The 26133-nt window shown below is 44.8% G+C and overlaps 1 long non-coding RNA gene across 1 annotated transcript in view; it reads right to left on the bottom strand.

Moving 5' to 3' along the window:
• The window catches only part of LOC135899516 (uncharacterized), a 214288-nt gene extending 193429 nt beyond the window's left edge, over positions 1–20859 (bottom strand). The window contains exon 1 of the long non-coding RNA XR_010563633.2: positions 20760–20859. This is a non-coding gene — a long non-coding RNA (uncharacterized lncRNA). The remainder of the gene's footprint in view (positions 1–20759) is intronic.
• Positions 20860–26133: the final 5274 nt, after the last annotated feature.

Here is a 26133-nt window from a genome sequence, read left to right as displayed (position 1 = left end):
ATTTGTTAATTTTTCTATGCCGATCGCACGAAAAAAGAAAAGCAAGTCGAGCTTGTTGCTGGCGTTGCAGCGACCCCGTCGCTTGACATACAACAGCCAACAGCAGTGGCGAGCGGGCTCAAGGGCTTTTTGAAGCAAACTTTTTGCCAACACGTGGATGGATCCAGGTGTTTCACAGACTACCAAACTCCTTATACTATGACGGAACTTTTACATACCTCGAAAAGAGTCGGAACAGAATTGTGCGGGAACGCTGTCCTTTTTCTTATCCTGGTTGTTAAAAAAACGAAAAAAACAGCTTTTTTTCGAAATGTTGACTGTTATTTTTTTCAACCGCGCACATATCTATTGACAATGTGCTGAAATTTAAACGAGGAATGTTTTCTCTAGCATTTCTGGCGGTTAATTTTCTCATTAAGACGACACAAGAGTGCAAAAGGAAGCAAACTGCCCGAAAGGAGCTGTTTACAACCACGAACGGATGCTTTCTTTCGAGGCATTACGAGACAGGGCCCATATAAAGCCATAGGCGCTGTACACAAAGCACCATCTGGTGAATGCTGACGATAAAACTGCTTCTTTTAGCTACGTAGCACTGCTTACTTTAATGTTTTATGGCCGTGTAATTTCGCTAATTCTAGGCCCCACCTAGTGAGCATCCTTCGTGAGTGGGAACATATTTGGCAAATGTTCCTTCTAGCTTGAGTTTCTAGCATCGTTGGTAGGAGCAAGAATTCGCCTACTAAATAGCCCATCTCACTGCTTGGCGATTTCGCCCGCGTTATACCTTACAACCACCATGACGACAGATTTCCCACGTTCCTTTTTTATTGCCTTCCCTTCCTCGACAGTGCTATTGTGCACGTTCAGATGTGCTTGCAAAGCTACTGCGTTAGTAATGTGCTTCAAAATATTTCTGACGCGTTTCGCACACGTTGAGCTGAAAATACGACACAATACTCGCTCACAGGGTCATGGTTCCGGCTTAGCTGCAGCGCTCTTTTTAGGAACACGTTGTTCCCTTTACAGGGTAGTTGTTTGTGCGCCGAGAAGCACCTGAAACCATTCTATGCGTGTTTTCATGGTTTTGTGAGAGAACTAGATCATTCACCGTGTTCATGTTTAACGAAAAAGCGGGGCTTGCTAGGTTAACTACTAGCTAAATAATAGTTGCTCATCCCTCGTTTCCTGCCTGTTTAAAGTAGTCCAGAAAAGATTTACAAAGCTTCCCCGCTGCTCTAGGAGAAGCAAATGCGTCAAAATTTTCATTATATAGAGGGAATGGGGACCTTTCTATAAATCATATTTATCGAAAGCATGAAGAGTGTACCTAAAATGAGTGCTCTGAAAAACTTTACTGAGAACTTGTTTTCTCCTTATTTTTATGTGCCATGCATTGGTCGAACAACAAGATGTTTTTAGAAGAAATGCACAGCTGTTTCTACTGGTTTGAAAAATAAAGATAAAGTCAACCAAGTGTTGACACAAAATAAGGTAAAGTTTACGTAAGTGTTCGTGAAATATGATTCCAATAAGATATAAATTGGGTGAATAATCGACAAGAAAAGCAATACAGAATATGAGAATATCAACAACTAATCATAAAATCATTTGAAGTGTCATATACGTCGAACTTGTACCCCTTAAGCATTTACCTTTGGTTGACCCTTTCTTTCTTTTTTCTCTTTGGAAAACCGCAATTTTCGCATGGAGCTGTTTCGTGCCACCTTTCTGACACATAGAATTGGGAGCCAGAAAAGCTCCTCTTGTCGAGAGTGTAAACTCCTCCAGGGAATAACCAGATACTTTCGATATCGCCTTCGTTTACAGCGAAGCTGTATATAGCTAGGGTTCCATGCATTTTTGTTCTTCGTGCACAAAAACTTTCAGCATCAATGGCTCATACTTTCGTAAGCATTCATGCTCCCGTAAGCAAGCAAAATAACAAAAATGCTCACATCCGCGACAGGCAGAGGGTACAAGCACCCAGCAAAGTGAAGTTAACAGTGCCTAAAGTCTTTCTAATCACGCATACAACATACAGAACAGCATTTCGAAAATTGTCGTTATCAATGGCTCATACCCCCGAAAGCAAGCAAAAACTGCAATGACTCATACTCCCGTGAGGCTTATGGCTACTTATATTGCGTGATTAGCTGCGATTACACTACCGCTATTGTCGTCACCGGTGATTTCAATGTGTATGTGTCAGTACCAGAAAGGGAGCGTTTTATGCGTTTCGTGTTGCAGACATACCCCTTGCGATGTCGCACCGATCCGGCCCAACCGACCAACCAGCGGCGTACGTGCATCGGTTTGACATTATCGAAGAACGCGATCGCAGTTGCGAGTGAAATAATGATCTCTGATCAAGGCAATAAATCAGTGTTCGTACCTTTCGTCACAATGGCCACCCATCAAAAGAATAAATGGGTTCGTACCTTTGTTAAACATTATGCGTCACATTGGTGTCGTGTGCTAAACAGCTGGAATAGCTCATGATTATTTCTATTTGGCAAAAAGAAAGAGTGGGGGTGGGAACGCCACGTTCAAGCAGACAATCAGAAAAAACACGAAAGCCTAAGCCTAAACACGAAAGCCTAAGAAACACGTGGAAGTGTGTGGGATAGAAAAGGACGTCCATGGGCTTGCATGAGCAGCAATGAAGAAATCGAATCGAAAAACATAGCCTTCACCCTCCACCTCACCCCCCCCCCCCCCCCTTCTGCGGACAAAATCTTCCTCCGCCGTGCAGACACAGCTGCAGCACGAATAGAACAGAACGTGCTACTAGGACAGCCGCTCGAGGAGACGGAAAGGCCCACATGATACGGTGTCGCAAAAGAATCGACTGGTCACAGGGATGGCAATAGCAGTTACTTTCGTTTAGATTAAAGCTGAAGAAATACTTCGATTGCATAAAGAACGTGCCTCGCAGTCAACGTATAAATGATGGGGGTGTGTCAACAACAGACTTGACTTGGGCTGTGCCAGAAACGTGGGCTGTTGCGTGTTCGCAGCCGAGGGCGAGGCCGCTGCGCATGTGCTGGAAAGGAAGAACGTCCATTCTGGAAGCCTGAATGGTTTTCACCACCACAATCTTTTTTTTCTCTCCTTGCGTTTCCTAATGAACTCGAACGCTGCGAAAGACCGATGTGCGAAGGAAGCGAAACGAAACGAGAAATTACTCGGGTAGTCGGGACTCTTTACTTCTGTTTGCTTATTTCTAAATGTAGAAGGCGCATCGCTGTAGTTGACATTGGCTGCAGCGATACGCATACTTTTTTTATTACAAAAATGGTGCATGCTACTTTGCGCATAATTACGCAATTCCTCTGCAATCACTTGCAAGGATTCGCCGACGATATATCATCCAAACTTTTAATGTTTCGGATATTTTGCTTGGCAGCGGATTTCATCTCCCTTTTTTTCTCTCTATCGATTTCTTCTTCATTAAAAGTTAAACCCTCGCGTATTTACGATGCAGTTTTTATGTGCGTTTGCCGGCTCGGCGCTTGCACTCAAGGCTAAGTGGCTACAAAGAACTATTCCTGGCCGAGGCGGGTTCCATGGTGCTACGCAGTAGAACAGCGCACCTCAACACACAAATGCTGGTCTTGAAGCGAACTAAGTTACGGAGCAGCCGTAAAAGAACAACACTAACGCCAATATCACAGCACCTAAAGAACCAGGAAAATATCGTTGCCGCTTTAGCTTTATTTTTATGTATCAGTCTCTCGTTTCCTTCAAGGGAGCTATCTCATTTCCCGTACTGCAAGTTTGGATCTAGCAAGGGCAATCTCTGCACTTCGTTTTTTTTTTTCATGCGCTGCTTCGAACTTCTGCGTCATCCCTCAATTTCTTATTAGTCGTGACTAGTAACAGCCCAACGTTAGTTTTGAGATCGTAGTAAGTGTAGAAGGCGCAATCATGCTGATTTTTGGACAGAGAGACCCGCAGGGTCCTTGAGCACAGAATCTTGAAGCCTTTTCCAAACGCTGTATTTACCTGCATAAGCAAGAATTATATTCCTGTTTAACACCTTCGGTCAATGTTTCAGCTCATCAGTTTGTCTTTGCTGTGTCTAATTTTGCAAAAAAATACAGCGTCTTCTGGCCTTGAACAAGCATTCTTGTCTGATTGGCCCCATGTTGCCTCTTGCATTGGTGAAATGTAGCGAAATTAAGAAAAAAAGAAAGGAAAGAAAAGCAAGTGCATGGTTACATTGCGCTCAGGTTTCCACAGACGATATTGAGGAAGAACAGAACGTGGACGGACGTAGCGCAAGATTGCGCTACGTCCGTCCATGTCCTGTCGTTCCTTAATATCGTCTGTGGAAAACTGAGCGCAATATAACGATGAACGTTCACTAACTAGCCCCCTTCATTGCTTTGCTAAAACAAAAGCAAGTGTTATCGATCCCGCTATGCAACCGATTTTGTTCAAAGAGAAAGTGAGCGAAGGGCATCGACATAGCCTGGCCGCCTGAATCGCGTGGAGTCGTCTACAACAGCAGAAAGTGCCACGATTACCTCGGCCTTGAGAACACTACGCACTTATTGCGCCCGTGACGTCGCGGTGCTGACGGACTCAAAGTCATCGTTACAACGATTACATCGTGACCTACCTCGAGACAAGTTTACAAGGGAATCTCTGGCAGTGATGAAAGTTTTAACGAGCACGGGATTTAACGTAAAATTTCAGTGGATCCCATCCCAAGTAGGAATTGAAGGACATGAAGAAGCTGGCGTTCTTGCACGCCGGCCACTGACATGTGAGCCAAAAGTAAGAGCACCAAAGATTTTTCGGAGCTCTAAGAATGCAATCCGCAATCACTTTAGGGCGATCTACCACGCTTCACACCCAGCCTGTGTGACCCATGGACTTACTCGGCACGAAGCAACGCTTTTTTGCCCATCCGAATTAATTCCGCGTACACCCTGGCTTAGTTATTCAAGACTGGACGATGCGCTTCCCCGTTCTGTGCCTTCTGTGGTGAGATCGCCGACATCGAACATTTCATTTAGATGCGCACGCAGTTCAACACAGAAAGGAAAGCGGTGGTCGACAGCCTGCAAAAAAAAAAATGGTATTCCACACAGGAACTTTAACGACATCGTTTTCCCTGGAGGGCCTGCGGCAATCAGGAAGAAGACGCAACGACTGCTGATTGCTTTCATTCGAGACATGGGGCTCTCTGACACCTTGTGACGCACACACCGTAACACTCATAGGAGGCTCAGGCAGAACAATTGCCTGCTATGTATGCCAGGCTTACCTCGCCTGCTGCAACACCACCACCACTACCAAAATGCTTCAAATGAAAAGACAATCACAAGAAGAAGCTAGTGCGAAACAATAAGAAGACAGTAACATTGATGACGGAAATGACGACGACACAAAAGCAATTGAACTCTGGAGTTTTACGTGCTAAAACCATGATGTGAATACGAGACGCGCGTAGTGTCGGACTCCGGACTAATTTTGACCACCAGGGAATCTTTAACGCACCCCCAATGCACGGGACGCGGCTATTTTTGCATTTCGCCCTCATCGAAAGGCGGCAGCAGCGGCCACGAATTGATCCCGCGACCTCGTGCTTAGGAGAGCAACACCATAGCCGATGAGCCACCGTGGTGGGTAACAACACAATGGCGGTGACACATGATGACGCAATGGCGTTTCTATAACGCGCTTTTGAAGATCTTGGTTGCGGGCAGATTATGTTTTCTTTTCTTGGTATTTCATCTGCCAAGGACGATTACTCAATAAATAATTGAAAATTTATTTAGTAATTTATTTATTTATTTGTTTCACCACCTTACATGCTGTGGGTGGTAAAAAAAGCATTAAAATGCAGCGCGTCTATGGCAACAGCAGGCCAGACATGCAGAAACGTACAAGTTACAAAAAGTGCTCTTTTACCGCAGAGATCTGAAAAACCTTCGTTTTCATGCAAAGGAAGAATTCGTTTCAAAATAATTTGTCCATTAAAATGGAATGCCGGCCTGACAAAGGGAATCAAAATGAGACCAGAAGCATGCCGGGAGAGGAAGAGAACGTGCATACAGTGGACGGTTGAACCTGCGAAACCGGCAAGAGTGAAATTTTCCTGCACAATGAGGCGTCACGAAGCCGCAGTGGAACTTTATAGAAGGTAAGGGAGAGAAACGGGAATATTTTGTTAGTAAATGCAGCGTGCGCTTGTGTTTCGCACTGATGGTGCGCTTGAAATGGTAAGTAACGAGCATCCAAGCTTCTTGTTCGCGTTGCAATATAATCTAGATGCATTTGTGAAGTTTGTTTACAGGGTTAATGTACATGCGCTGGGGGGTTTACAATGTACGCTTAGTTGAAGTATCAAACTGTCACTAAATGCTACACTCGTTACGCTTTACGATGCCGTATGAAACGCAGTATTTAGCATTCTCTAGCATCAGGTTTTATTTTCAGAGTGTCACGTCACCTCGGTATAGTGTTAAGATGGCATTAATGCTTGTGTTGTGTCAGGGTTATGAAAAATAGTGATATAAGTTATGCAGTCGTCTGTCAATAGTAAAATGCGTGATCTCAGATCTACGAAAGAAATTATGAAAGGTTATCGGTTCCGGGGCGGGCTGAATCTTGCGGTGCAGCAGAACTAATGGGGCAAAATAACAACTCTCATATTTCAGCTTTTACGAACTGTTTCATTAAAAACAAAGTTTTTCATCCAAGCAAGACAGTTAGTGTCGATGTTTTATTTTCTGAATTCCATGCGTGGTAGTAGATGAGCAACAAGATTGAATGCTTTATTGTTATCCAGAAATAAGCGCTCACTGTAGAAGCCCTTTTTATAGCATGAAGAAATATCGCTACTGAAGAAAATCAGTTGTTTTACATTAAAATATATTTGCGGGAGCCACCAGAAGGAAGGGTAAGAAATTGTTTTTCATATAAACAAAGTGGGAGTAAACTAGGGGAATGTATTAACTTGAGCGAAACTGTAGTTATGAATATACTGCTTTTTATAAGCTTAAGATTCACATCGAATTCGGAAGCAACAGCTTGCACATTAGCAGGGAAAATTCATAAACAGGGTAATCTATAAGATCATTCCACGAGTGGCGAAACCTTAAGGTTGTTTGTACGCTGAGCACCTGTGGATTTAAAGAAGGCGTGAAAAAGGAGGATTACAAACAAATAGGGCACATCCAAAACATTACGTGGCACAAATAGCAAGGGAAGCGAATAATCTTTAGACTCGCAAAGCAATAATACCCCACTTAAAGAGAGGTATCTGCACATAGGTTTTCACCGCAAAGCTTGCCTTCGCTATGGCCGCCATCCGATGTTCGACACCACAGCATCCCCACTATTGGCGGTGCGAAATCGGGCCTGATGAATCATATCGCTTTCTGGTCGGAACAGACACTACGAGACCATGCCATGTATGCGTACGGTACAAGCGGCTAACCATCGCTGCTTACATACAGTAATGACCCCAAGACAGCGGGAGTCATAAACATACGGACACGCTTTGTTCACACATGCTGAGATAATCTTTGGGTATAAATAATCGCCCAAGCGAGCAATCTTGAATCGCGCCTAATCACGAGGCTGCCCATACCTCTGCCAGTTTCGCTTGTAACGAAAGAATTCTTTTGTAGTAAATGTTTGCGTAGTTCGATACGCCCGCGAGGCACTTCCTTTCAAGAACAATGGATCATGGGAGAGCGGTGGTCTGTGTTAAAGATTGAGAGAAAATATATGGTGCTTGAAATGTGAAGTAATGAAAGTTTGTTTTCTTTTTTATCATGCCTCTGGTGGCATTTTATAACGCGCCCAGCTTGCTGACCTAAAGCGCGGCAACCATTACGCAAACCGTTACTGTGAAATCAGTGTCAATATATAACGACGCACCACACAAACTAACACTTTTTATTAGGTGATAACATTTTTCGCCTATGAAGCCTTCATGATCAATGTCCGCCTTTCCTAGAGTCCGTACGTCGGTTGTTACTATGTAGTTCGGGGATCAGGCTTTTAATTGTGCGAGTCTGAGACAACTGCGAGGGCAGCAAGGAAAGAACGGCTACAATCACTGCACACAAACCTACATTCAAACATACAAAATGCAAGTACAAGAACACAAGGGATGGGGGCAAACAGGACCAAGCGTACCTACAAAGAATTCCTACCTACTACCACACCGCAATCACAGTACGGCTGGTAACTGCACGAGTGGAGCCGGCAGACGAGCTCTCGCACACTCTTCTTCGTCTGCTGGGTGACGGGAGCGGAAGAAGCGTCGTTTCGAGGTCCGCTTGTGCGTCGACACTCGAGCGGGTCCCTCCGAAAGGTGTTGGGCCTCCCGAACGTAGACGCTCTACCCAAGCCAACGCATATCCCATTCTCCGCTTCCAATCTCCGTCTGCATAGCCGACGTGGTCCCTTCTGTTGGCTGCCTAAGCCACGCGTTATTAACGCGATAGCGTTAAGGAGCTCGTGTCGCAGAAAAGCCGGTGTCGTCGGCGTCGGTGTCGGCGTCGGGTGTCGGCGTCGGGTGTCGGCGTCGGCGTCAGCGTTTTTGCGGCGTTGACCGTGAGCGATAAATCAGGGCAGGCACTCCATAAATAAAAAGCAACTTCCAAGATGGTCTGGGTGGGAATCGAACCAGGGTCTCCGGAGTGTGAGACGGAGACGCTACCACTCAGCCACGATTTCGATGCTTCCAAAAGGTACAAACGCGCCTCTAGTGAATGCGGTGTTGCCTTCGAAACGAGCCGTGGAAAGTTATACTGTGGTGTATATAAGTAATTATGAACATGTAACTTACAGAAGTCGCAATTACACGAGTAGCGAAGTGCGTTTCGCTGCATTTCTTCTGCGCTTTCCGCACACGGAGAGCCATCTTGCGGCAAACACAGAAGAGCCCCTCCTCTCCATGTACGGCGCTGCCCCGACAGATGGCGCGCCACGCGCGCATTGGAGCTGTCGCGGTTCGGACTCTCTCCCCTGACAACGCTTCGCCTCGCTCCCTCCGCAGAATCAAGCGTCCTTCCTTTCTTTAGATCACTATCTCTCTATCTCTCTGCCCGTGCCGATCACGGCGTTTGGCTGGCGTGCATCATTTCCCCCTCCGGGATACCGAGTTCTTTGGTTCGCTCCGCTTGCTCAGGCGCACGTTTCATTGCTGCGCCGAACGCCGCGTTGCTCGACCATATGGCTCGACGCTCACCGCGTCTGATGCGGGGCGCCTCGTAAGTGATGGCTGCCCTGTAGCCCATTGTCTTACACCCATTGGCGGGTCGACGGGAACGCTATCGCGTTCCACTCTTGAAGGCGAAGCTTAAGCGTCCTCCAATTTTTGCCGATTCGCTTCACTCTCATTCCTAGTGCTTGCTTATTCGTAGGTTTCTTCTTGATTCATTGCTTTTTCTACGCCACGAACGCACATGCAGCGTGGCATCGTTCTGTAGTAAACGGTGCACGTGCCCTGGTGCAGGTGCTTGCATATATTTAAAGTGCTTCTTCGTCGTTTAGCCTCCAGAAATCCGAATGCAGCAATGAAACAAAATCGCTTTTAAAGCTAGTTCTTATTGTCTAATGATATGTCACAAATGTGAAAGGCATATTTGGAAATTTATATATGGTGGTTAGATGCCAAAACTTGTATATCCAGGTATGTGGCAGAAGTAAACCTCTGCTCATGTTTGTTATGATAAAAATTGCATTTCATTCCCTAAACGCAGTGGAAAAAATTATTCTTTGTGCTTTACAATGCAATCCTGCTGCTGCTTCCTGGATTTTCATGCAATCTCAAAAAATTTGAAACACATTTCAAGGTGGCTTTCCACCATTTGTGACAACGCAGAGGTCGAGATCAATTTAGTGTGAAATTTCTCAAAATCAAATGAGAAGTACATCAGTAAGCCACTTCGATACAATTACACGTTCACCAGAATTCAAATCCACAATGAATAATTTGAGTAATCACTGTCAAGTGAACCGTCATGACCGGGGTTGTTGGAGAAGTATGGGAGAGGCCTTTTCCCTGCAGTGGGCGTAACCAAGCTGCTGATGATGATGATGACGATGATGATGATGATGATGAACACTGAAAAATGAACTGAAGGCAATGTGCAATATACTGTACAAAGCGTTCTAGGAGGTTAGGATGCGTTGGTAGACACTTCACTACATCGGGTATTTCCATATATGCTGGGGTTCCACGGGCCAAAACAACGTTATGTTTACAAGTCACGCCGTAGTGGAGAACTCAGGAATAAGTTTTACCATCTGGTTAACGTGCGTCTAAATCTATGTAAATGAGCGTTTTTGCATTTTGCCCCACTGAAATGCGGCCACGGCAGCGTGCTAGAACCTGCGACTTCGAGCTAAGCAGCGCAACGTCTTGTAACCACTATGCTATACCACGGTGGGTCGTTAATTTCCTATACATTGGGTATGATACGTCGGTTTGTTTTAGTCGAACTACGCTGCTGGAATTTACCAGCTGATCGGGCAACGAAACGTCTCTGATCATGAATAAATGTTTAAAATGTAGTAGATACAACTTTTAGATGTATCATTGCCATATGGCGTCCCGAATAAAAGCTCTGAGCTCCCATTGCAAGGAGTTTACTGATCACATCAAAAGCACTGCTCGTTCTTCAGTTACATTCGTGTGCTCACAATATTTTGTGACAATATCTTCGATCGCTTGTCCGTAACAGGCATACTGCTACCAATGGCGTTAGACGCTTGCCTTATTATTAAACACATTAACATTCACTGTCACACATGACTTCTCCATAAAGAACAGTGAAACGAAAATGTGAGCCACCATCTAGCTCTTACGCGAACGACTCATATGAGAGACAGCCTTGAACACATTTATTTACAGCTATCACCCGCGTCCTTCTGTTGTGCGTCCCGGTGTAAACATTGATTATTGAACCATCTACTGTATGACATACGTTTTTTTTTATGCAAAAACATCAAATGGCCCATTGAGCGAGAGAACCGGTGCCTCACGAGTGTAGCAGCAAAACGGCACCGAAGCTCGCATTGCCATTGACTACGACGCTAAGCCACGAGCACGCCTTGACAGTGTTCCCATTGGCTGCGATGCCTCGTCATGAGCTGCACCTCGACTGAGCAGAGCAGCCGAAATGGACCAGGTGCAGCGATAGCGTGCCAGGCGTTGCGTGAAGGAGAGGGCATCACCGCGACGCCACGTCACCCTGGCTCTCTCTCTCTCTCTCGGCACGAGCGCTCCTCTACGGAGCATAGCTTGGCAGAGCGGGCGAAAGGGAACATCTGCTGCCGCAATAGCGCGCCAGGTGTTGTATGAGGGGAGAAGGTATCTCCGCGACGCGTCACGTCGGTGGCATGTGGCGTTGGCACCGCAGGCTGTTGCTGCTTACTAGCTCGGGCAGTACGCACTGCTATACTACATTACTCGCAGCGCAAAACTCGAAGGACCGCTCAGTGTAGTTCTATCGGACATTAAATTTAGCATTCACAGCACGTCAGAAGTACTTAGGTGTGTCCTAGGACTTTTCATATTTCTTTCCTCTCTAACATACTGTAAATCCTGAACTTATACTGTACGATAGATCAATGACGATGACAACTTATTACTTTTATTCTTTGATCTCAAGAAATGAGGCTCGGGTTGAGTTGAAGATTCATTGTTTCCACCTCAGTTAATATGCGCCTATAGTTCCCATACAGCGTAGAGATGGAGAAAACGCTGTTTTCATGGAAGCAACTTCTTACGCTGCGCGTTTATTATGTCTTTCAACTTTAAGGAAGCCTGCCATGCGTCTTTTTTTTTTCGTTCTCCCTTGTTTTTCCTGTCTACGGGAATATGGTGCGGAACATCAATTACGAGATGAAAGATACGAAAACTTACAAAAATATGCTCATATTGTCCTCTTTGTTGCGCCAAAGCGTTTTGCCAGTGCATAATTAATATTTTAGCTAATAGTCGAAAGATTCGATTTGGGACACCTGAAGCGTAGCAGTAATTTCTACAGCAGTTTGTCGTATTTGACCGCAACCTTACGTTACAATTTCAAACATTTTTCATAACTCTCTTTCACGGCCTTGTACATGCAGGAACCTCGAATCTGCATACATGCATAAAGTGTGCACAAAAACTGTGCACACATGATGGCAGCCACCCAGTCTGGTAGTCAGCCACGTATGCTATCCAGAAGTTGGCACTGGCTCTGCCCACATAGCCAATGTTAACATGGAAGTTCGTTTGCAGGTGAACTAGCCATTTGTAACACTCTTCATCTACTGTGTGTCTTCGACCTTCACTTGAGATGCACGCCCTACAATATTAGTTGTCTTTTTTGTCTTTGTTAGTTTTTCGGTTTAGTTTCAATGCGCCTAAGGGAGATAAGGAGGGTAATAGGTTTATTTTACACTTTTGCATGTTCTGTACATTTATTCTTAGTCTACTCCCTTTTAAGCGCTGTTTAGTCGTCACCATGCAAACAAAGCTTGCTCCTAATCTCAGAGCACGCAGCCAACTGTCATGCAGAAGAAACGGCCATGAAGACAGCTCAAGACACGAGCAACTGAACTATCGTTAATTGCTTCACAAAAAAATAAGACCCGTTAGATCGAACCGCGCTTTCGTAGTTTAGTGCCAGCGACGGTCCAAATAAATTCCAGCAAAATCTTTATAATTGTTACATGGAATTGTACATTTCACAGTTTCCATTCCACTGATCAGGCATCACTGGATGCATCTGCGCAACACTTCCTGTGCCTCAGGTTGTCCAAAACATCAAGTTTCATACCTCAGATTTAAAAATTCATTTGCGCTTGAGAAACCTGCTGTCCTATTTTCACAGAAGATATTTGAGTGCGCGGCCATAGAAGACTATGCACTCACCCAGAATCACAAATAAATGCTATGAGAATTAGAATGTTTCCCGAAACCGCAATTTTCTTTGATGCCCATAAGAGGAATTTTCAGTCATATTTCTCTTGATATATGTACCGTGGAATGTGATAAGTGCTCATCAAACTACGGAAGGTTTTTTTGATTAAACGCCACCAGTGCGAATATATTCTGAGTCCTTGTTCCGTCTGACAGCTTAAACACCACGCTGAAGACAGACCTACAGCTTTCACTTCCCTGACTGGGTATCCGGCCTGGACCGGAGAAAGTTTCGCAACTTTCTTCGGCCATTTCTTTAGGCTTCCCCGACTTCCTCTGCATAGAAGTGTCGCTTATCACCTATGGAGACCACCAGGGGGTTTCCTGGATGGCATTACTTGTGAGTAGATTTTTTCCCTTTACATTCTTATTTTTTGTACTACATTGTAAGAACGTGCCGTTTCTCCTTCGAATATTTGCCATCTTCTTATCTAAGCGCGGTGACAATAGGAGCTCCCTGGAGAGAGTTCCACAATCTTCGGGTCTCCTCTCACAGCGAAAAAGAAAGGAACAAGAGAAGCAGCTTGATGTAGCCCGAGGCTGCACACATTGATCGGAGCTCGACGGGAAAGCACGGGAAAGGTACCCTGTACATACGTCTCATCTCTTATTCAGTCGAGGGGAAAAAAGCTTACGTAGGGGCTGAAACGCAATGGAAAAGATGTCGCTGCTTCTTTTTACACTTTATTAACCTTTTCTCATATTTTCAAAGATTGTTTACGCCATAGCTTCATATCAATTAATTCGCCCATTCAAGCCACGTGTTCTCCAACCAAGGTGCTTATTTTTTAACTGATTGCACTTGCCTTATTGCAGTGATTGAGGCGGATTTTACAATGACGCACTGGCGACATCTTCAAGCAAAAGGAGATGTTTATTAATTTTAGTTCTGTCTGTAAAGGAGAGCCCCGGTTCGCAACGAAGTGCGATTTCATTGCACTTCATCGCACTTAACGTCGTTTAGTTCGTTTAGGTGGCGATCTAGCTGGTACTAAGGGAAAGGCAATGACGCGATGGGATCTTCAATGAGGATAAGTGACTGAGTTAAAGCGCTTCAATTTCAGCTAGATTGTCTCCAATGCTCAAAAAAGTTGAGTGACCCAGTGACGTACAGCGGGAATATGGAGCGACCGTCCCCAGAAAGAAAGTGTCATTTTTATGAATTTTACATTTTTGTGACTTTCACTACGCGACCCAACACTGCTAAAAGAGCAGCACCTTCATCCACAGATAAATTTTTGTGCTAGATCAGTTCGGAAGCAGCAATGTAGGCAATAGTGCCAGTGAACGCAAGATTGGCAAATTCGCCTGATGCTGAGTACATTATTTTTTTTTTCTTGCAATTATGGCGATTTTCTTTCTCCGCTAGGACGGTTGCTGACTTTTGATAACGCTAGGCGGAAATGTTGTCAGGCGGAAATTAAGAAAAAATTCTGATAAGGACGTGCAGGTAACAGGCAACACGTTTTTTTTTTTTCAGACTGGGCGACCAATAACTAGAATTAATAACGCTTTCTTTTTTGCGCACGCTGTACCTAATTTCGTGCAATGGTTCACCAAAGTTAATCGTTAAATAGTAGTAGTATAGTAAATTTTCTTGCTTTTGTTTTTTGCTCACGAATATGCGAGGCAATAAGGACGACGTCACGCCTGCATATTTTACAGTGCAATCATGGTCATGAGAGTGCACACGGCAGTGACGTCAATGTTGTGGTACCAAAAAATGCATTAAACATACTTGATCAGTTAGGGTAAAAGAATTTTGCTACCTGATGCAGCTAGGGCACTAAGGCTGATAAGACACCCAAACATTATAAACACGAAACCAAGAGCAAGGGTTCCCTCTGCTACTCGCACTATTGTTTGTTATCGCAGTTAATTCACTCCATTTTCTTCATCACAATCTTAGCGCGATCTCGTAAAACAGCAACTAACGTAATGCTACAGAGGCCTATCCAAGCTGACGGGCCACGCCGCAATTATGATGGAAAACAAAAAGAAGAAAAGTGAGACGTCCAAGGTGCAGTCACTATTGAATAGGGGCTCCGATTTATCTTTTGTCTTCGTTTTCATACAAACTTGCAATGAAAATGCACTAGTTACTGTTTTCTACACATATAGAAGCTACTTATAGGAGGGTTTGATGCGTGTACTGCGTCGTAACATTATTTGTGACCATAATTGACTTGCCCATACCTCTTCTAAATCGTATATTAATTCAGAACACTTTTGCACCTTGTAGGATACGGCGCTGCACCAATTTGTATTCCCGAGGTTTTCTCTCCCGTGATTGCTTAGGTCAAAATAAAGCTTTATTTGTACCCTTGGTAGCAATAATGCAGCGATGGAAGCTATTTCCAAGGATTATGAAAAATGGTGCACTTAATCATTGGTACAAGAATAAGAATGACTAATGTTATTTATTAATTGTGGCAGGACTGGCCGTAATGGCCAGGCCTGCCATGGTGCGTTGTTTTAACTGCTCGAATTGTGCTAGACAAAAATAATCGTCTTTAAACGAAGTGACTCGCCATGCCGGCCCTGCAAAAGTGGATTCCCAGAGAAGCTGCTGCAAAACCATCACTACAACTTATGAGGGGGTATGCAAAGCTTTATTGGTGGCTCCGATGCTTATTTTAGATGGTTCTTTCTTCAAACCTATGCTGGTTAGAAAACGTTTATTTCACCAAAAAACAATGCGAACACCTTGAATAACAATGACGGCACAATACCACCAGGACGGTGTTCTGTGTGTGTTGTAAAGGTGATTTCAATGAATGTATGCACTGTTTCACTTCGCTGAGCGCTTGTAGCCTCTGCATTAAGAGAGTATGAGCCACTGCATTTTTCGCTTGCCTAAGGGGTTCTGAGACATTGCTTCCGGGGCTATGAGCCATTGCTAATGATAACATACGCTTGTTCTGAGCTTGTTCTTTCTTGAAACGTACTCTGTAGGTTGTATGCATGATTCCAATGAATATATGTACTGTTCGCTTCAATTTGCTGAGTGCCTATAGCCTCTGCATTACAAGGAGGGTGAGCCATTGTATTTTTTTGGTTGCTTAGGGTGGTATGAGCCATTGTTAATGATAATATATCAATTTTTGTGTACTGACGGACACGAAAAATGCTGACCACCGAGAGGTAAACAGCTTCGATGTAAAATAGAATAATTCACCGAAATTCAGTCATACTTTCCTGTTCGGTTATTTGCTCTGCATATCGGGATTAGATTAAACGTGTAAATACATGCTACATAAGAACATTCTTCAGAGCATGAAAAAAGCCTGCGAATACACGCTCAATCGCCGCTGGACTGGCCATTCGCAGCCCTTCACCTTTATTCACGGGCTTCTTTCACGCTCGGAAAACGCACTTTTATGTAGCACGTATTTCATGTTGCTCTACAATTTTCTCATTAACACTTTTAATGCAATTATAATATTAGGAAGTCAATTAAGTAATTAAGGCTAACTATATAATTTCGAGGAATGCAAAAATAACTTCAGTGTTTTCAAGCAAAGGCAAAGAACATTACCTTGGTTTTGTGCAGCTGCGTGGCACTTGCATATTTAGAAATTTTGGTGCATGATAGTTCGGACACCCAGTATATGGATCCAATTCCGGCCAAGGCGGCTGTGTTGCAATGGGGGCGAAGTGCGAAAACAACTGTGTACTTAGATTTAGCCGCGCGTCACAAAGCCCCCTGGAGGGTCCAAATTATTCCGGCGTCCCCCCCCCCCCTACGGCGTACCTCATGAAATAACGACATTTGTCGCCATCCCTGGCAAGTTAGAATAAATAAATTAAATAACCTGAGTGTGTATGTAGTCACATCGATCAGTTGATGCAGGAGGTTAGGGAGTTTTAGAAACGGTATTCCCAAGCGTCTTTGCGTAACCAAAGCCCCGCGCCCTGCTTGCGCTGTTTTGTTCTCCGTTTGCGTTGTACGCCTGGTGGTTTGCGTGCTACAACTTTAAGTGCAAAAAACCTAAAACTCCCTGTTGTAATGTTGAGGTGAAACTAAAATGCATTACTTGTAGCTTCAACATTTCAGTTGCCGTAACATTTCGAGCATTCGCGCACCATACACAGACTGAATAAATCTCACTGATTTTTTAGGTGCCTATGTATTTCACAAGTTTTCGTGCGCGTCTGTACGCCTGGTTATGCCTTTAGGAACAAATAATACCGTTGTTAGGGATACATTTCATGCGGCCAGCTTTATTTACACCTCGCGCAACTTCTTTAACTTTCATAACAAAATTTTAGTGATTGCACCTTCTAGATTTGAAAATTTTTCTCCGGAATACAGATTTTCTTCGTGACTGTACGTTACTTTTTCTGCTTGGAATATCTGACAGGATTGAAATCAAAATGGCAGTATGTCTGCAACTTCATTAGAAACGTGTGGCCTAAAACAACACGAGCTGTTGACGTTAGATCCAAGAAGATGACATGTATAAGATTAGCGTCACTTTAGGGGCTTGGAGAAATTGGTTGCTTCATTGACGGGGGGCACGGTCAGATTAATTAAGCAATGCTGAGCGAACTGCTTTGCCGATAGAAAACTATTGGTCTTGGAATCGCTCCCTTCACCCGAATTTTTTTTTCTTGAGTTCGTTTTAGAACTTTCGCGTGGGCATGGGTCCTCTTTATTTCAACAAAACTAATTCAGCATTAAAGACTAGCAAGGCACTATGCTTCTATGCTTGATTAGTCGTTTTTTTACTTTGGGTTGATACAAAATAAAAAAGTATCTTGAAGACCTGCGATGTGCATGGAAACCGCGATTTCCTCATATACAGCCGTAGCAGTATATGGCGGAGTAGAACGTTCGAGCAACCCAGTAACAGGGTCGGTCCCCTCCTGTACTGTTAATGCATTGAGGAAAGTCCCTGCATGGCCCACCACACAGTCATTAATCATATTCAGAGCTTGATGACTGAATCAAATGAAAGCCACGCTTTCGCGACCGGTGCGGCAACACTCGGCTGGCAGCCGCCAGTTTTAAAATTGCTACCGGAAGAACGTAAACGAACGGAGCCTGTAGGTCTCCTAGCGGCCAAAAGGAAACTTGCCGAAACGTAAAAGTGAATTCAACAAGCCAAGCCCATTGCTGGCACTTAGAAAGAGTGCTCAAGCCCGGGGATGATACCAACTCGTCCTTGGCACCAATTGCAAAAGAAAGAGAAAAACGAACTTAGTAAGACTAAAGAAAAAACAAGCTTGTGGGCTAGTTGGAATGGCATTATTTGCACAATAGCACAGAAGAACATGGACGGCGAAAGACACAGACGGGGCCCAGCGCTGTGTTCCGTCTGTTTCTTTCGTCGTGCATGTGCGTGTGCGCTAGGGTTTAAATGCGCAAGACTCCGCCACTGCACTGACAGGGTTAAAAAGTTGCCAGATGGACCAACGTGTCTGTGTAAAGCAAGCAACTGCCTGTGTGACACGTGTGTAAAACTGTGTGTGACGACAGAAGCAAGACGAAGACGAGCATATGATGGCGACGCCGCAACGACGCTATTGTTCTTTATAACTCCGAAGAAAAGTTATACTATGTACTGTTACAACCCAGGCGAATCCAGAATGTGGCATAATGTCGCACAGCATCTTCGTAGCGCTATGCGTTACGATGAGGGGACTGTGCAGTTTAGGCCAACCCGGAATGTTGGTGCCGTCTACATGCTGCCGCTCACGACAAGGGAATGACGGAAATGATCCGGACGTTCCCGGACGTTTCCGGACGATCGGGAAACGATCCGCATATGAAAGTGATTTTGATGATTTCCGGATATGAACAAGGTGACAAGCATATGTTTATTTTGTTCAGGCTCAAATTAATTTATTTGCATGTGTCCAAGAAAAGTTCCTTCTCAGAAGAAGCTCCGAAAATTTTCGTAATGTCCTAATTTTCAGTGTCCTTACTTGTCAATAACACTGAATGGCAGGGAACATAACAAAACACAGCGTTATCCTAATACGATGTACCTTACAGAGTATAATATACGCTATTAACGATGACGTGCGCTGTTCTAAATCTTCACAGTATTGTTCTGTGCACTGCATATTAGATTAAAGCACAGCCAGAATTTTTCCACGGGATTGTCGCTGCCGTTAGTGTTCTGGTAAATATTATCGTCCGCCACCCCAAAGCTGCTTTTCTCGAGGAAGTCCGGCGCAGCTACGCGTGCGCCATATTTTCTTCATTACTTACCTATGTGAACTATCCTATGTTACATAAAATTCAGAAATGCTCAATGGCGCCGAGACACAATGCTCCAGAACAGAAATTTTCGCGGAAGATTGAGCACAAGAAGCTTTCCAGCTGCAATGCTCGCAGCAGTCCAGGCAGAAATGTCGGTATGGCAAGTGACTTACTGCAGAGAGGTCACAGAATTCAAAAACTCATTACTGAGCGTTAAGAGTAGTCACCAGACTCGGGAAAGCTTCTCACTCGGATGGTAACCAAATTATGACGCACCAGATATGATAACCACTTTTCTTTCGGAGGAATACGTGTCGCCCGCATTGGTCGAGCTTTTGTTTTTATAGTCTTAATATTATCTTGTGGTGCTGGGATACGCTCCCCACGTGCTCCAATGACCGAACAAGCTATTTTCATTATGTTTCACGACTTTCAGTGGCTTTGCACAGAAAAATAACAAAGATTGCCAGCTCCCCTAACGCCAGTGCCTAGTCATTTGCGTTCGACAAACAATTTATTGGCTGTATATTTGCGTCTCAGACTGCAAGCGTTAACGCTTAGTTTATTTCCTTTTTTTAAATTTCATTATTGATTTTCACCAACGAATTGTGTTCTTCATAGTTTCTATACCTCAATATATTCTCATTTTGATTACAATTTTGCAAAAAGCACAACGCCAGCGTTCACAGAAAAGACACAAAACAATTACTTGCGAATAAGAACATCCACCGAACGCGCTTTTCGAAGGTACGGTCGTCACTCCAGGTTATTGCCGTCAGTTTCGCAATTACTCTACCTCTCTCTGGCGTGATGCTTTTCTTGTCACGGGCCCGCTTTCATAAACCGGCACCGCACGTGCAATACAAAGTACCGAGTGGCATCACGCAGCGGCCCTCAGACACTGGGAGGGGAACTCCGGTGGGAACCCACTCTAGGAGCAGGCGTCGTCGAACGCCTCTCAAAATTTAATTTGCACTGCAAGGCACGAACACACCTCCCCTTAACTGCGGAATTCACTTATCGTCAGATATGTGTTCAGACGGCAGTGCATGCGTCGTCCACCTTGGCATGCCAGTGCGGGGCAATTTCACGTTCGATTCCGCTTCGTTCACCCCTACCCCCTCTGTTCTGCCATCCACTTCTAATTCCACAGCCGAATACTTTCATGCTAGACTCACGTACTTTAATATGGGTGCTTATAGAACAGTGAGTTTCGTGCAAAAGGAAGTAGCATACGGGAAAGCGGGTAGAAGTCGATTGGGCGCTCTGTCTTCTTGATGTTTGCTGGATGCCTTTTTGACGCGCTTTCGAGTGCGATCAGGCGTGTTCATCGACGTGCGATTCTGATTCTAACAAGAGAGGTTCGTTCAAGCGGCACGAGAGCAAACCGATGTATGCCTGAACCATGGCCAGTTCTGTCTGAACTGACGCTGCTGCTTTGATCCAAATAGATGCACGCAAGTGACACTTACGTTAGACGCCGTTTTTAGGGTCTGGTGCATTTTTACCATTACGAGCTTGCTCCTATATTTTGCCGGATTCACTTCAGTTCGACTTGACTAATTTAAGCATGCCTACTTGATTGAATAATAGTTTACTGACGTGGTTGCAGCATTTGTTATGGCCAGCTTCCTCATTACAGGAAGCGATGGTCGTCAGCTGCCTTCGCCACCCTGTTGCTCAGCCAGCGCTTCCAGGGTTGGATTGGACCGCAGGAGCTGCAAGGGGAGTTGTAGTCATGGTAGATGCCACGAAGATGCACTGGGCGTGTGAGGACAGTCCAGCATCATGTGTTGGAAAGCGTTCGGCTAATCTTGACAATACTGACATTGTCGTTCGTAGAGTCTGGAACGCATTGCATGTAGTATAGTGCCTGGCTGGTATGTGTGACTGTAAGCTAATCCATATGGCGGCCTGTTCGCGGTCGACCTTGTGGTATGGTGCTGTGTATTGCCGGCGTTCCTTGCAGCGGTGTTCAAGGAGGTCTAGGTAAGTGTTAGGTATTGCCGCTGTGCTTTTGGATGCCATGGCTGAACAGGCGCTGGCATGGGGTGCCCGGTGTGCGTGCCCGCCGGCTACGGCGTGGGCCACTCGCTTCCCCTGTACCGCTGCCGGTACCAGCGTCCAGACGATGAGGGTGTCTTGTGGTTGGTGATGTGAGATGAGCAAGAGTAATGCGGTGCTGCGGATGATACCCCTCTGGTGATTCATGCCGGCTTGTTGTAAGGCTGCGACTATTGTCAATGGTTCAGTTCCGACGGCCATTGCCAAAGCTATAGCCAGCTCCTCCGTTATCGTGTAGTTGTGGGCTCTTGTGGACGTTGTCGCGACCATTTTATATGTGGGCTTCGACAACGCCGAGGGCATAGCTATTGTATTGTGGTAATTTGGGGCGTTTATGTCTTGTCATTAGTTGTAAAAAAAAATCTCCAATAAAAAACAACCATGGTACACAAAAATGTGTGCAGGAAGACATTTAGACGACCAATCAGCTTTTATGGCTTGGTCAGGATCTTTGAACCTAAAAAAATTCTTCGAGACCAACCTTACGCAATAACCCATGTTGTCTGCTCGGCAACACATATCTAAATACCTAGTGGCCCAAGCCAGTAGACAACTTGGGTCACTGGGTACGTGGAAAGAGGTTAAATACAAACATATAGTAAGGGGGATAAAATTTCCAAATAATGCAACCCACATAGAAGGAAGGACACTAGACGTGCATAGTAAGAAAAAAAACAGTTGAAGAAGGGGGTAGCAAAGGAGTGAAATTCCCCAAATATCACGTCTGCTCTACTGAAGGGCGTGCGGTGTGTTAGATGTAAGCAGAGGACAACTGCGTCTCTTGTCTGGCATCACTAAATCTTTACTGTGGAAACAGCTAAAGTAGGCCTAGATCAACATAAAGTAGGCCTAGATCTATGTGGAAGTTAGCAAATACCGCCAATCGAATATAACAATATGCTAATTTCTGGAAAACAAGAAGCGGTCATCTTATTTCACTCTGCATTTTCGTTTCACACGTGTCTCATTGTGAACTCAGGTATGCGTCGAGAGACATGTCGCCGTTTCGCTGTTCAAATAAAAGTCCCGATTCTGGTTGTTGTACTAAACAAATTTACCTAAGTCCCTAATACCTACGTTCACTTTTATTTCTTTCCAAGCCGCATATCGTTGTCAAGGTATAACACAAAAATCCACGTTTGCTGCTCACGATATCTTAATACAAGGTAGTGCTGAATATTGATGCTACGATGGTTCAAATTGTGTATTAAAAATTTATTTCTCAGGTTATGTGTTCAATATCTGCTACGGAAATGAGAATAACAGAACATTCATCAATGAGAAATGCTTGTCGAAGCAAATTTATGCCTCTGAAATGTTTTCTAAGCGCGAGTGTACTCTTGCAACCAACAATAATTGCTACATTTTGAGAATACAGGCATCAGTCTACAAATGATTTGAATTTGTTGGTCTACAGCTTAACAGAGTCCTTTTAGAGTGCACACTATTGACAACCATGCTTACTCAGAACTGCGCGCGTTTTTGTTGCTGATGCAAACAACTGAACCTCCAGAACTTTTGTGTTTTGCCATACACCACATACTTTACATATTAATTTGCTGCTGAAAGCGACGTGTAAGTTGTAGCGTGTGACATGAGAAACCCCTGTGTAAGCAGCCTCTGAATTCAATTTGCCATGCGTCTCTGCTAAGCGAGCTGATTTTAATACTTAAGAGGGAAATATCTTCTATTGAAAGTCTGCAAATATTAAGGACTGTCGTGAACTAAATTGAAGAAATGCTTTAAAAGATAATGCTACAGAAGTACAGAATAAACCACCGAAGAACATTATTTTATATGGATTGTTCACTGCGGTATAACGGAAAGATCGCAAATACATCGCGGATTATAATAGCACGTGCGGTGTCTTTTGATGACAACGAATGATTCGGAACATTAAAGAAGCGCCCACATTTTGCACGGTATACCGTAATATTTCCTTGTCCAACGATGGGTTCTTTCAGTTAGAGTGAAGTACTTCGTTCAGCTCCTTTATTAATTCCGAAATGAATACTCTACCCCAAACTCGGCCCATGTTTTGTGTTTCTTTATGCTATTTCAAGCATTTTAAGCCTATTCTTTCTTTTTCAGTCATAGGCAAAACGAAAAGGAACATTCCTCAGATCCCTCCTATCTTTCCGGCCGTGGAGGAGCACGCATCGTTCAGGGTACACAATGTCTAACTCGCCCCTCGTTTCCCATCGATCGTGAATCCGTATTTTTAAATACCAGTCACATAAATTTTCTCTTGCACATTTACAAATTTATTCTACAGTGCCTCGGGAGGCAGTCCGTCAAGACGCCTTATGGCCTCCGCTGGGGTTCATCCCTGATCTGCGACTGGCACATATGACCTGTTCCACTCCTAATACACATCCCACAATTTCGCAGGATTAGCGTAGCGTGTTTTCTGAAAGCTCTAAACAACAAAACCGTCACAGTTTTCAAGCGCACACGCAAAGAAGGCGCGCCTCCATCACGCACCTCGGTTTACGTTCTATTTCACGTGCTGTCGGCGTAACGCTCCCGTGAATGCCACCGCGAGCGGCACGAGTAAAAGAAGCTCAAATGGCTTTCGGCACTTTCGCCTCTCTGTATCTTTCCCCCGCTCTCGCCACGGTGAAAATCGCAGCTGAAAATTCTCTTCGCTATGTTTTTAACGCGCATAGCTGTGAACCGGCGAGAGAGGAAGCACGAAATAAGGAAGGACATCGTTTGGTGACAACGAGAGCACTCGCCCTGCAAAGGAATGGCGGTGAAGGGTAAAGTAAAAAAAAACACGAGCGCGAAGAGCGGCAGCTCGGAAAAGGAACCCGGATGAAGATGGAAGTGGCGCGGAAGTGCCGGGGATCTCCTTTATCGTCCTGTCCAGCCGTACTTGTGAGGGGCTTGGGCAGTGGCTGTGTGGTGCACGGGACGCAGACTCGCTCTGCCGTATAGTTCTGCCCACGGCAGTAACTGTCATCTTCGTGGCCGTCGCCCTTGAGCTCGCGTCCATTTTCATAAGCCTAGTTTCAGCCGAGTCAGGCTGCCTGCCCTAGTACCAAGGGCGCAAGCCAAGACGCGGCGACGATGGTGGTGAAACCAAGGAGCGGCGTGAGCATTCCGGAAGTGAACCCTTCTCTTTTGATAGCGGAGACCGATGAAATAGCAGGCCATGGTAGCGTTGGTTGGCACTTTGAACGCCGGAAGCGAGGAGAAGGTCCACCGTTGATAGTAGCAAAGTTTGGGTGCTTTGTCAAGCTCGTAATAACCATCAGCGTGATTCCTCTCGCGAATTAGGACGCGAGACCACGACCTATATTCCTTCTAGTCAACTCTAATTGAATTCTGCAAATCACCTCTTCCAGGTGAAGGCCTTTCGACACTAGCAGCATGAGGCCACATCAAGTGGGAGACTGTTCGCACGCACATTTTCAGAGACATGGTTGTCACCCGAGTCGAGGAGCGTCACTTGAGCCAAAGAGCGAAAACATTCCTGGGCCGTGCATTGGGTGCGTCTTAATGAACTCCAGGTGGTCAGAATTGTTCAGGAATCCCAAACTACGGCGTTCTTGATAATCAGATTGTGGTTTGGGCAAGTAAAAGTGCCGAATTTATTTAATAATTCTTTTTTGAATAGCGTTTTCGGCAATGTGTGCGCTTTGCTGGAGATACACCACACTTGCATATGTGCGCGTATCTTGGCATAATTGATGCCTCCACCTTTGACCATTTTTGTATGCGTTGTGTGCGTTGTATGCGTCGTGCTCGATCGGAACAAGCCAGACGCGAGACTTCCACGTGCGCTGTGCTCGAGATGCGCCAAACAACCAACCAGCCGAACCTAGTAGAGCATCAGAGTACGGGGCTAACGTCCTTCCTTTTTTGATATTTTACGTTTTTGAGCCTCTGCTTGCTTCAAAGAGACTCACGGAACGAAAGGAAAGATCAGCGTGGCTGTGATCCGAAGAAACAGCAGTTTTTTTAATCATGAAGAACGTTATTAAACCACTTATATCCAAAGAGAAAATGACAACCCTTCCATGTGCACTCTGTAAAGGTGGAATGGTTGTCATTTTTTGCATTGCGAGTCTGGCATCGTTGCTCGTTCGGAGGTACCCGGGCTCGCGATTGTCATTTTTGTTCAGCATCGCGGGAAAGTTCTTCGTTGATGGTCGTTTCGCGCCGGTGCCATTTACATTCTCGTTGCTGTTCCCTCCGTCGCTGCGCGTACGCATGTCGTTCTTCGGGTGTAAGAACTATACGTGTCCGCCCCATCGATAACGCAGCTGTTTTCAGCGCCGATACCTCTCCTGCTTATATACTGCGATAACCTTGACGTCACGCTATTGATCACGGTGAATGTTCTAATCGGTTCCGCATTTTGAAATCTGCACCGCTGCACTGCATCCGCATGGGTTTATGAGCAATCGCTAAGTACGTTTCAGTTGCCAGACGCCGAAAAAAAAACGGAAGGTTAGAGATATGCAGCTTTCGCTGTAAAAAGTGCGTAGGCATACTCATCGTGCTCCGTTAAGGTGGTTAGTGAAATCCTTGGTGTGCATGACTTCATCAGATTGAATGCATTTTTTTGATAAGCTTCGACGTGGGTGTTTGCCTTTGAGGGTCACATGAAATGACGTACAGAGAAAAAAGCGAAGCTTTAATTCTCAGACAATTACGCAAACAATGTTGTTAGAAACAAACATTCTGCTTCCGGGCATAGCCGAAAGTTGTGATCTGAATGGAGTGCTTCTTTATTAGAACACTTGGTTTCGTATCGGTACTTCATCCCGTATGACATTTATAACTTATAATTTATGCGTACGTTTATTACCGGCTACTACCTATAAGGTTGGTGTCCCCACAACAAACAGCTTCGTTACTCAAACCGTTGAGCTAATTGACCAGGGGACGCTTGGAAAAACAA

This window comes from Dermacentor albipictus, chromosome 4, assembly GCF_038994185.2.
Source record: "Dermacentor albipictus isolate Rhodes 1998 colony chromosome 4, USDA_Dalb.pri_finalv2, whole genome shotgun sequence".
Lineage (NCBI taxonomy): Eukaryota > Metazoa > Arthropoda > Arachnida > Ixodida > Ixodidae > Dermacentor > Dermacentor albipictus.
Note: the sequence above shows the minus strand (reverse complement) of the source record. Positions and strands in the feature narration are given on the sequence as shown.